General features: G+C 35.3%; 1 pseudogene; it reads left to right on the plus strand.

Annotated features, from left to right (window-relative positions):
• Window positions 1-12,592, plus strand: part of LOC111395352 — a 39,384-nt pseudogene that overhangs the window by 16,732 nt on the left and 10,060 nt on the right.

Here is a 12,592-nt window from a genome sequence, read left to right on the forward strand (position 1 = left end):
AACAAAAGAAAAAGGAAAAAGAAGCACTATCTCCAAAATTGAAAAAATCGAGAAACGGGAATTCATTCCACCATTTTCCCCTACTTTGCGTCGACTCCCGCCACTGCCAAATCCACTCACCACTAATTTTCAATCCATCTCCGGCGCAACTCCGACCACTGGGTAAATAGAAAGACTACATTTCACACCATTTTCCACAAATTTTGTGTCAATCCTACAACTGAAAACCCATCCATATCGAGCCAAAATTCAGGGAATTGACCAACGGACTTCGAACTATTTGTAAACAAGAGGTCGGCTATGTTTTGTATATCGACACCACTTTCATCAGCAAGTCCAAAATTTGCACTAACCCTAAATGGCAGACAAAGGTTTTTTCTCATCCTTCCTTGAATGTATCTAAATTGGTTGAAATTTATTGTTAAGTGTTCACATGAGTCCATATGTTGTCATCCTTCGCCTATTACCCACAACAAAAAATTGAGTTTTACTGACCTGAGTTTGAAAACTTGAACAGAGCATAACTTGTACGTCACTCATTTTTGTTCTATGTTGGATCCAAAATTATGGAAGATGATAACCATGACTTGTTTATCAAAGTGTGTGCATTTAAATATTCAACCTTTTTTGTATTTTTTTTTATTAATGTCTTTCTTGATTTCTTTATGTATGGAACCGATCTTTTTATGACGAACATATCTCTTCTCAGTAACAGAGGCATTGAAGCTAAATAGCCAAACTCTGCTATTGGTAAATGTGCTGGGGTTCAACTCATTAAGAATGGCAAGAAGATTGCTACTTTTGTCCCCCACGACGGTTGTTTAAATGTGCTTTAGTTTGCTGGTGAAATTAGTTCATCTAGAAATGTTAATACTTCTTAAGCATGATGGACGCCTGATACGTAATTTGCTGGATTTTATTTCCTGTTTTCTTTAACTTACTATATTAGAATTTGTGCTGCTATGTGTTGATATTTAGATAATCTTTTTCTAGTCTCTCTCTCTGTGTTGGAACATTGCATGCATTTTTTTTTTATTGATAATCAAGTAATATGTTTTGGCCAAAGTAATTGAAATACTGTGTAACTTGGGCATGGCTTTTCGGCCATGTGATAGTCCTTTCTAAATGTGGACAAGGCACAATACTGGCTTAATGACTCGGCTTGGTCGAGCTCGCCTATGCTAGTCGTATAGGATCGGTACTTCTCCAAGGCCGTAGGCCCGCAGCTGCTATTTTGTCCTAGGATAGAAGGCTAATATAAGTTTGTTGTCAAAAAAAATTTGTTGATTCAATTTGTATATTTGTTTATCAAATTGTGTACTCACTTTTGATATGTTAGTTGGCTAACATTATTTTTGATAAAAACAGCTCTTTCTATTACACAATAGCTTGGGCAAAACCATATTACGACTATTCAACTTAATTCAAACGTACACGTATTTTCATTTTATTGCTTGATTATTCAAATGTACACACTTTGCCATGTTATTTATTTACGTGCTTTATGTAACCAATTTTTTATTACCATTATTGCATTGACAAAGTTTTTCAACATACAGTGAATTGAAGTATACACTGTAGTGAGTCTAAAGTCTTAACATAATAAGAAGATACTTTAGTTCTTTTCATTCTTTTAACCGTGTTCTAAAGTCTAAATATCTGGGCTTGTCTTAACGAGCAACCCGGTTTTGTTGCCTTGTCTACTACACTTAGCAAAATGCCCAGTTTAGTATTGGAAACTGTCATTTTGGGACACATAACAAATGTTATCAAGTACACAACATAAGCAATTTTTGTTAAATAATTTGGCCGAGATGTTTGAAAACATAAATGAGAACAATTACATGACAAAGTTCTAAAACCATAACATATATTACAATGAACCTCATTACAATCGTATGTAAAACAATCAAACAATTTGGACAAGATTAACTGTATATCTAATATCCTACAATGACCAAACCGTGCGTTCATTATGATAATCCATAAAGCAAATTCAAATCAGCCGTTTAAGTCGAACCCTTTCCTTTCCCATCACACTTTGCGATTCCCTATCCTTTGCAGAAACTCAGGTGCAATTATATGTCCACGTCTTGTTTCTCGCTAATTCGAGCTAGACTGTCAAAGAGTTTGCGATTCCCTATCCTTTGCAGAAACTCAGGTGCAATGATATGTCCACGTCTCGTTTCTCTCTAATTCGAGCTAGACTTTCAAAGAGTTTTGGTAACTCTTCATCTTCCACATTCGGCGCATGATTCACCGCTTCATTAACGAAACTTGACTCCCTGCTTAACTCTTCTTCTTTCACCCAGTCAAATTATCCACGATCATTACTACAAGAGAAAGAACAATCGTCCTTTATTATTGGTATCCCATTCGACCTCAAAATATTTTCGATAACCGTGTTTACATGAAGGGCTGAACAAACGAATAAACAAACGTGAATGCATTTGAATTACAAAGTCCCATATCAACCACCTAAACCTCATCATCCATGTCAAAAAGCATTACCCAATTTGATTGCGACATTAACCCATCAAAAGCAAAATAGTAAAGGCAAAGTTGTATGACTGACATTAACCATTCAAAACAAACAATTCTGATTATCAAACAAGGCATTAAACTATTCGAGTCTCTGTCTAAATGCAAGCCATACAAAATCATATTATCGATGCCATATTATTGAGTGCGGACCCATGAAAAATCAACACCGAGGAGAAGAGATGAAAAAATAAAAAATAAAAAAAATCACCACCAAAATCAACGTACAGAACCAGAAAAGAAGAATTACTTACATTATCGTAGGAGATGGAGCACAGTGTGGCGGCGAACGGAGTTCAATGTAGTGTCGGCGACGGCAAATGAGTGCGAACGGCGGATGCTAACGTGGTATACTCTTCGTCGGTACCGGTCTTTTGTGATGGTGAGTACATAAATGGAAAAGTGATTTGGGTGAAATGAAAGAAATTTCTTGATAGTGTTAGGGGGAAAATGGTTCAGACGGAATGGGAGAAATGGAAGAGACGGTTTGGGGGAAATTTCTGTAGTAGGTTTCTTTGTCTTTTTCTTTTTTGGTTTCTTTGTCTTTTTATTTTTTATTGAATAGGTCATGCCACCTCATCAAATTTAAAATCCTGTACCCGTTCTGTAGTGTCTTTTCTGTACCCATAGCAAAGTCTGATATATTAAATGTTTAAATCATGTGTACTAATATAAAAGAAATTGACATTAAGTCTATCCGTGAGTTATGGCATTTCTCCTTTTCCACAAAAAAACTCGAATTAAAACATATAAATACCAAATTCAGTAAGTAAAATTAGGCCAATCCAAGCACACAACAGTGATCAAGACAAAGCTATCAAAATTGCTAATACAACTCAGAAACCCAGTTGAACAGTACCTGGTATAGTGTCTGAGGATTTTTCACGTAAACAACAAATTATGTGCTTGAATTTTGAAGGATGTTTCCTCAAAAATTGGTCTGCTAGATAGTGGTGGAGTCTCTGATGCTCCTTCAAACGACGATTTCTCTTGCGTATGGAAGTGATAGTGGAGAAGAGAGAGGCTGCGCAGTGGAGAAGAGATGGTTCGAAGGTGAAAGGAAAAAGGAATGTTTGGGACTCTGTTGGGAAGGAAGGAGAAGGAACTACGTCGTTCCTTCTTTAGTTTGGGGATCAATTGGAGGGGTATAGTAGTCTTTTTAAATATTTAAATATTTGTACTTTATATTAATTTAAAAAATCTAATCAAAGGCCTTTTGAACAAAAACCAATTGAAAGGTAGCCTTTCCAACTCATTTCCCCCTAAAAGCGGCGCAACTGCTTTGGGGTTTAACTCTAAGGATGAACTTCTAAGGGCACGGTGCATAGTACACACACAATTGAAGCTTTTTCACTGCTCCTTTCTTCCTGTCGTATTTCTCTTTGGTCAGTCTCTCCTCTCTCTCTCTTGTATACGAACGTATTTAAAGTCTTAAACTATTAACAATCTGTGTTGTTTATTGACAAGAATGTAAAATACAATATTTTTCCATCTTAATTATTGCATTCGTGTGATTATTTGATACCAAAATATATTAATTATACTTATGCTTTGATTCAGGTTGCATTTAAATAGAAAATGTGAAATTTAGAAAAAAAGAATGAGAAGTGATCAAAATGGAAGAAAGTGAAAGTTCAGGAATCAAGTTCCAAATAATCTAGAGATGAGACGGGCAATGGAATGATGATTTGAGAAAGCTAGGAGTCCATTGGGTGCAATTAGGAGTGAAAAGAAGTTAAATATGACCATAATATTTTCACAAATCAAATTCCAACCGCATAAAGATTTTTCAAATTTTCATCCAAAGATTGAAGTCCACGTTTGATCTAGTAAACTTCAGAATTTAAAAAAGCTATTTCGAGGAAAATTGTAGTCATTTGTGTTATCTTTCCAACGCATTTTGAATTGCCTTAATTGGACATTGGGAAAGAAATTTATGATCAAAATACTGAAAATAATCGCACAGAATATTCTGGCAGAAAATTTAGTTTCTTTATACGGTTCAACCTCTTTTGAAAACAACTTAGCACACAATTTTAAGCCCCAGACTGGCGAGAACATGGCTATTCTTCATCTCCTATCACTTTTCTTTGGTTTTTGGGCTCAAGAAATCCATAGAGAACTAAACTTATTGGTGAGGCCACGAAAGAATCTGGTTAGATTTGGATTCATATCTTTTCTTGCTTAAATGTGTTCTTTCAATGTTAAACAATTCTAGATTTAGATTTCTTATTCTTATTAATATATTTTGAGGTTGGTTTAATTTGTATTAAATTTTCATGGATTCAATCATGTTTTTTCCATCGAATAATTGAAGTACTTGTTGAATTTCAATCTTAAATCTTCTATTGGTGTGATTTTTTACCATTATATGCTTGATGTATATAATCGCTCTTGGATCTGATTTTAATGGATTATTGTGAAATTTTATTATGAAAGAAATCTAAGTTTGGGGAATTATTCTGGAATTGAATAGGTTTGAAGGTTTTGAAGGTTAAAATTTTCAATTAAAGTGTTGGGATGAAAACCTTTAATTGAGTATTTTCATGCAAAAATTGACATTGATTGAACCAATCTAATCGAGGGAATTTCGGCGCTTCACTATTTCATATATTGATAGTAAACTTTTACTTCAATTTATTCCAATCGACAAATTATTTTCACACGAATCACGACAAAAACCCTAAGCTTTTGATCTTTTAAATAATTTTCTATCTCCCCGTGGATACAACACCCCAAAGCTGTACTACAATCACTGCGTTAATCTTTGGGCGTAATCAAATTTTGACATCGTTGTCGGGGAGACGGTACAAATAATCGAAAGATTTTTTAGCAAAAGGGTGACTTCGTTCCTCTTTTACATTTTTTTCAGTTAGTTTAATTTTATTAGTTTTTATTTTGTTATTTCTCACAAAATTTCATATTTTTTGGTGCTTTATGAACAAAGATCGAGACGAGTGGGGAGGATTCATTGCAAGGCCGCAACCAGTGTTTGAATCTCTTCCTAACCCTCTCTTTGATACTAAATCTGTTGGCACACACATCACATTACATAACATAATGACTGATAGTGAACATGAAGAGGCACCAACTAGGACTTTGCATGATTATCTTCACAACTCACGCACATTTATACCATCATGCATTATATTTCCGCCTAATATGCCACGTATGGACCTTAAACCAGGAATGATTCAACTTCTTCCCACCTTTCACTGTCTTGAAAATGAAAACCCATACATGCATATTAGGGAATTTGAAGAGGTGGTTGCAACTTTCCATAATCAATGTGGTACAATGGATGCAGTCAGGTTTAAATTTTTTCTGTTTTCTCTCAAAGAAAGAGCAAAGAGTTGGTTGTATTCATTGCGACCACGTTCGATTGGGACTTGGGCTGAAATGACTTAAGCATTCTTTGGCAAGTACTTTCCCCACCACAAAACAACTGTATTGAAAAAGCAAGTCTCGTCTTTCACTCAAAAGTAGAGTGAACTTTATATCAAGCGTGTGAAAGGTACAAAGAATTGTAAGACCTCTGCCCCCACCACGGTTATGAAAATTGGCGCATTGTGAGTTATTTTTATGAGGGATTATTACCTAGGGAGCATCAATTTGTTGAAATGATGTGTAATGGTGAATTTTTGCAAAAAGATTCGGATGAGGCTATAGACTACTTAGATGACTTAGTTGAGAAAGCCCATACCTGGACTGGACCTAGTGCCACCGAGAGTACTAATAGGTTACAACCCACTGGAAACCCGAATAGCACAGGTATTTATCATTTTAAAGAGGAAGATAACCTTAGAGCAAAGGTAGAAGCCCTTACAAGAGAGCTTGAAAACCTACGGGCTAAGAATTCAAATTCACTCAATTTGTTTCCCGTGTTGAGTCTTTCGAGCCTTGTTTTGTGTGTGGAGGGAGTGATCAGCCAGCACAAGAGTATGCCACTTATTCTGAAATGAGGGGACTTTATGAGGAACACTGTAATGCTCTAGGCATCTATCAAAAGCCCCATACTCCTTACCACGAGACTTACAACCCAGGGTGGCGAAATCACCCCAACTTTAGCTGGAAGTTTGAAAACTAACAACCTGTCCAATCCAATAGAGCTTACAATGCACCCCCATGTCAACCTACATCTTCTAGGAATTCCTTAGAAGATACTTTACATTCTTTTATTGAGGTACAGGGTAAAACAAATAAAAAATTTGAGACTATAATTGGCTAGTTAGTTGAGGAAAATAAAGAGATAAAGAATCATGTCTCCAAACTAACCAATGCCTTATCTATAGGGGAACGTGGGAAATTTCCAGCTCAAGCTCAACCAAATCCAAAGGGACAACACATCCACAAACTTTGGGATCGAGAAAGACCAACTTTAAGGAAGTAAATGCCACAACCATTAGATCTGGGAAAGTCATTGAACCCTTCAATCTAGGGAGAATGAAAAAGAATCAAGTGAGCCTAATGAGAGTAGTCCTAGTGAAGAAGCAGTAGAAGCTCTAGTTAAGGTACCTTTTCCTCAAGCCCTCAAATCTACCTCGAAGTCAACCACTCAACACAATGAAATCCTAGAGCATCTTAAACGAGTAAAAATCAATTTGCCTCTCTTGCACGTGATTTCTCAAGTTCCTACATATGCTAAAGTCCTTAAAGACTTATGCACTATGAAGAGGAAACATCATGTTAAGAAAACCATTTTCTTGACCGAGCAGGTAAGTGCTATAATAGAGCAGAGGATCCCACCAAAGTATAAAGACCCTGGTTGTCCTACCATCTCTTGTGTTATTGGGAACCATGAGTTTGCACAAGCCCTTCTTGATTTAGGAGCTAGTGTTAACCTTATGTCTTATGCTATATACTTGTTGTTAGGTGTGGGAGAGATAAAACCTACCTCAGTGGTCCTTCAGTTAGCTGACAGGTCCACCATAAGACCTAGGGGAGTAGTTGAGGATGTCCTAGTTCAGGTTGATAAATTTTACTATCCCATTGATTTCTTAATACTAGATGTGAAGGTTGAGGTAAATGTTGACTCTAAAATCCTAATTATACTTAGTTGACCTTTCATTGCTACAGCTAATGCTCTAATCAATTACAGGAATGGTTTGATGAAGCTGTCTTTTGGGAATATTACTCTAGAAATTAATATTTTTCATGTCACCAAGCAACCTAGAGAAGAAGATGAATCTCATCAAACCTAACACAGGAGGAAGCATCCATAAAAATTGATTATGATCCCTTGAACTCTTTCCTTCTAAACACTAAAATCTCAATTGGTTCTGATATTGATAAATACGCTAACATTTGTACTATTTTTGCAAAATTGTAGGACTATGAGACTTCGCCATGGCAACCTAAGTATGAAGAATTGCTCGAAAGGATTGGAGGACAAAACCATCAAGCATTGAGAGCCCTAAGTCAGAATTGAAACAACTACCCCTAGGACTAAAACATGTGTTCCTTGGACCAGATGATACCTTTCCTATCATTATTTCGTCAGAATTGGATGCATTACAATGTAAACAACTTTTAAACATTATGAATAAACATAAATCTGCATTAGGGTGGACCATAGCCGACATCAAAGGTATCAGTCCTTTAATTTGTTCCCATAGGATTCATCTAGATGAAGGAACTAATCCTAGGAGAGACCCACAACGTAGGCTAAACCCCATAATGAAGGAAGTGGTAAGGAATGAGGTGCTTAAATTACTAGACGCAGGATTCATTTACTCAATTGCAGATAGTAAATGGGTTTGCCCTACAAAGGTAATCCCCAAGAAGTCAGGTGTCACTGTGGTAAATAATGAAATAGGTGAATTGGTCCCTACAAAAACGGTAACTGGTTAGCGCATGTGCATTGATTATAGGAAATTAAATGCTGCCACTCACAAGGACCATTTTTCCCTTCCCTTTTTAGACCAAATACTTGAACGTGTGGCTGGTCATCCCTTTTACTATTTTCTAGATGGTTATTCAGGATATTATCAAATTGAAATTGCTTTAGAAGACCAAGGAAAAACCACATTCACGTGTCCTTTTGGTACCTATGCATTTTGTAGAATGTCATTTGGACTTTGCAATGCCCCTGCCACATTTCAAAGATGCATGATAAGTATATTTAGTGATATGGTAGAGGATTGCATGAAAGTTTTTATGGATAACTTGACTATTTTTGGGACCTCCTTTATGCATGTTTGTTAAATTTGAAAAGAGTATTGGCTAGATGTGAAGAAAAAGGCATAGTTTTGAATTGGAAAAAATGCCATTTCATGGTGTCTTCCGATATTGTCTTAGGGTATGTTATTTCTTCAAGAGGGATAGAAGTAGATAAGTCAAAAATTGAATTGATCTCTAAATTACCTACACCTAAGACAGTAAAGGACATTAGATCATTTCTTGGTCATGCAAGTTTTTGTAGGATGTTTATACAAAATTTCTTATCTATATCTAGACCTTATGTAACTTGCTAAACAAAGACGCGACTTTTAAATGGACACCTGAATGTCAAAATGCATTCGAATTGTTGATTTTACACCTTCGCACACATAATGCAACCACCTGATTGGACATTGCCATTTGAAATTATATGTGATGCTAGTGACTTTACGGTAGGTTCTGTTTTAGGGCAATGAAAAGAAGTTAAGCCTTTTGTGATTTACTACGCTAGTAGAACTCTAAATAGTGCTCAAATATTTATTGCAATCGTGTGATTATTTGATACCAAAATGTACTCATTATACTTATGCTTTGATTCGGGTTGCATTTTGGTAGAAAATGTGAAATTTAGAAGAAAAGAACGAGAAGTGATCAAAATGAAAGAAAGTGAAAGTTCAGGGACCAAGTTTCAAATAATCTAAAGATGAGACGGGCGATGGAATGATGATTTGAGAAAGCTAGGAGTCCATTGGGTGTAATTAGAAGTGAAAAGAAGTTAAATATGACTATAATATTTTCACAAATCAAATTCCGACCGCATAAAGATTTTCCAAATTTTCATCCAGAGATTGAAGTTCATGTTTGACCCAGTAAACGTCAGAATTTGGAAAAAGCTATATCTAGCAAAATTGTAACGCTTTGTGTTAGCTTTCCAATACATTATGAATTGCCTTAATTTGACATCGGGAGAAAAAGTTATGGTCAAAATACTGAAAATAATCGCACAGAATATTCTAGCCGAAAATTTAGTTTCCTTAGTCGGTTCAACCTCTTTTGGAAACAACTTAGCACACAATTTTAAGCCCTATACTGGTGAGAACATGGCTATTCTTCATCTCCTATCACTTTTCTTTGGTTTTTGGGCTCAAAAAATCCACGGAGAACTAAACTTATTAGTGAAGCCACGAAGGAACTCGGTTAAATTTGAGAATTTTCATGTCTTTTCTTGCTTAAATGTGTTCTTTCATAATTAAACAATTCTAGATTTAGATTTCTTATTCTTATGAACATGTTTTGAGGTTGTTTTAATTTGTATTAAATTTTCATGGATTCAATCATGTTTTTTCCATCGAATAATTGAAGTATTTAATGAATTTCAATCTTAAATCTTCTATTGGTGTGATTCTTTACCATTATATGCTTGATGTATATAATCGCTCTTGGATCTGATTTCAATGGATTATTGTGGAATTTTATTATGAAAGAAATCTAAGTTTGGGGAATTATTGTGGAATTGAATAGGTTTGAAGGTTAAAATTTTCAATTAAAGAGTTGGGATGAAAACCTTTAATAGAGTATTTTCATGTAAAAATTGACATTGATTGAACCAATTTAATCAAGGGAATTTCGGCGCTTCACTATTTCATATATTGATATTAAACTTTTACTTCAATTTATCCCAATCGACAAATTATTTTTACACAAATCACGACAAAAACCCTAAACTTTTTATCCTCTAAATAATTTTCCATCTCCCTGTGGATACGACACCCCAAATTGTACTACAATCACCATGTTAATCTTTGGGCGTAATCATATGTTAAACCCTAATTAATCAGGTGACAATCATAAAGTTGCTGCCATAATCTTTTGTTATTTTCTTTTTGGTATACATATAGGCATTTGTTTATGTATTCATAATGCCCTCCATAAGTTTAGTCTTTTGATAATTGATTTTTCTGCCGTGTGTATTCTAGAAAGAGATGGATATGTGTATAATCTGAAGTTAATTTTCTTTTTATATTATGGCAAAAGGTAATAGTTTTTCATGCAACAAAGAAGTTTATTTTCAAGTTACTGAATTTACAGGCGTAGACTAAAAATCTCTTGATTGAAATGGGTTTTACTCGAGATGTGAAGCGTCCAATTGAAATGCTATGTAAGAGACTGAATACTCCAGTTAATTGTAGCCATAGTTATTCTACTAGTCTAGTATATTGGGAAATGTCATGTACCATGTTCTCTGAAAATAAACCTATGGATACTTCCAATTATTCCAATCCAATCCATGGTATGGGAATCTTCTTTACTCGGAATTACTCCTCTCAAGCATCTGCACCAAAAAAAATGAATCTAATAAAGCAGCTTAGGGAGAGAACAAGTACTCCCATTAAAGATGTCAAGTCTGCACTTATTGCTTGCGACTAGGATATTGGCAAGTCTACAGTTTCCCACTTTAGTTTTATTTATTTAGTTAGTTATTTATTTTTTATTTTTGAGTTGTGCGAGTGTGATAATTGATAAAGAGTTTTATCGAATGACTACAGAGTCTTCACAGAAGGAATTAATAAAAAGACGGGTTGTTCTTGCATCAAAAAAGTCTTCTCGAATCGCAGCAGAGGGTTTGCTTGCTTTGGCACACAACAAAGAGAAGGCTGTTGTTGTTGAACTCAATTGTGAAACTAACTTTGTTGCTAGGAATGAAATTTTTCAGTACATAGTTAGTGCTTCAATTGATTATTTGAGCACATGGTTATTTGAGTTGCAGGAAAAATAATTATCAGTTGGGAATAGTATCTTTTGCTCAGGTAGCACATCAAATGCTTTTGTGGATGTTTTTTGATTCTATATAATCAATATATATGTAGGCTTTATCTTTGGCAAAGTCAGCTTTGTTGCTTGAAGGATCGAAACAGTCTTCTTGTACTATGCTTGTTGGACTCGAGTGTCTTGAGGTGAGCAGTCTTAAATTTTTATCTCCTTAAAATGCTATCCATTTTTGTCTACGCAATCAAAGCATAATTTTGTTTTGCTTTCATTACCTTTATATTCTTTCTCATGATTTGTCTTGGCTTTTACATCCTCAGGTATTAAGCATGCATTTCACTATCAACCTCCTTGTAACCTACACGCTCTTTCTAATGAGAGGATGCAAATTAGTTCTTCATTCTTGTGCCTCATTGCAGCTTTAATCGATGTTCCTGTAAAGGCTCTGACGTGTTCTTTGGTTTTTACAGGATTTGAAGATGAATCTTGACCATCCTAAGTTAAATGGAGAAAAAACAGTTCAAAACACAATTACAGAACTAGCGGCAATGACAGGAGAGAATGTCAGACTTGGAGGGGCTTTCATAATGTTTGTGCCATCATATGGTGTCTTGTCTACTTATCTTCACCAGAGCCCCCAACCAGGTAATAAGGCTTCAATTCTTTACTATGATTGACCCTATAAGTTTTGCATGCATGGAAAACACAATCATACCTCTTAATTCGTTGCCATGAAAAAATAATTTAAGATACTCATATAGATCTTGTTGGCTTCTTATTGGAGATCCAAGTGTGGGACGTATTGCAGGACTTCTATCACTCGAGGTATAGGATCAAAATGCTCCAAGGGATGTTGTCCAGCGGGTTGGATCAGAAATAGCAATGCATGTGGTGACTGCAAAGCCACTGTTTTCGCGAAGGAAAATGTTTCTTCTGAAGCATTAGGCCATGAGCGTGAGATTCTCAAGTCTCAAGAATGTACTTGTATAAAAATTTAATTACAATTGCATCTCATATGATCCACTGTGTCAATATTACTGTTATTTAGGAATTTGACAATATTCAACATTCCATTTCAAAATAAAACAAAAGAAATTACCATATGTTCTCGTTACCTCTATGATTT

Source organism: Olea europaea, chromosome 6, assembly GCF_002742605.1.
Source record: "Olea europaea var. sylvestris chromosome 6, O_europaea_v1, whole genome shotgun sequence".
Taxonomy (NCBI): Eukaryota; Viridiplantae; Streptophyta; class Magnoliopsida; order Lamiales; family Oleaceae; genus Olea; species Olea europaea.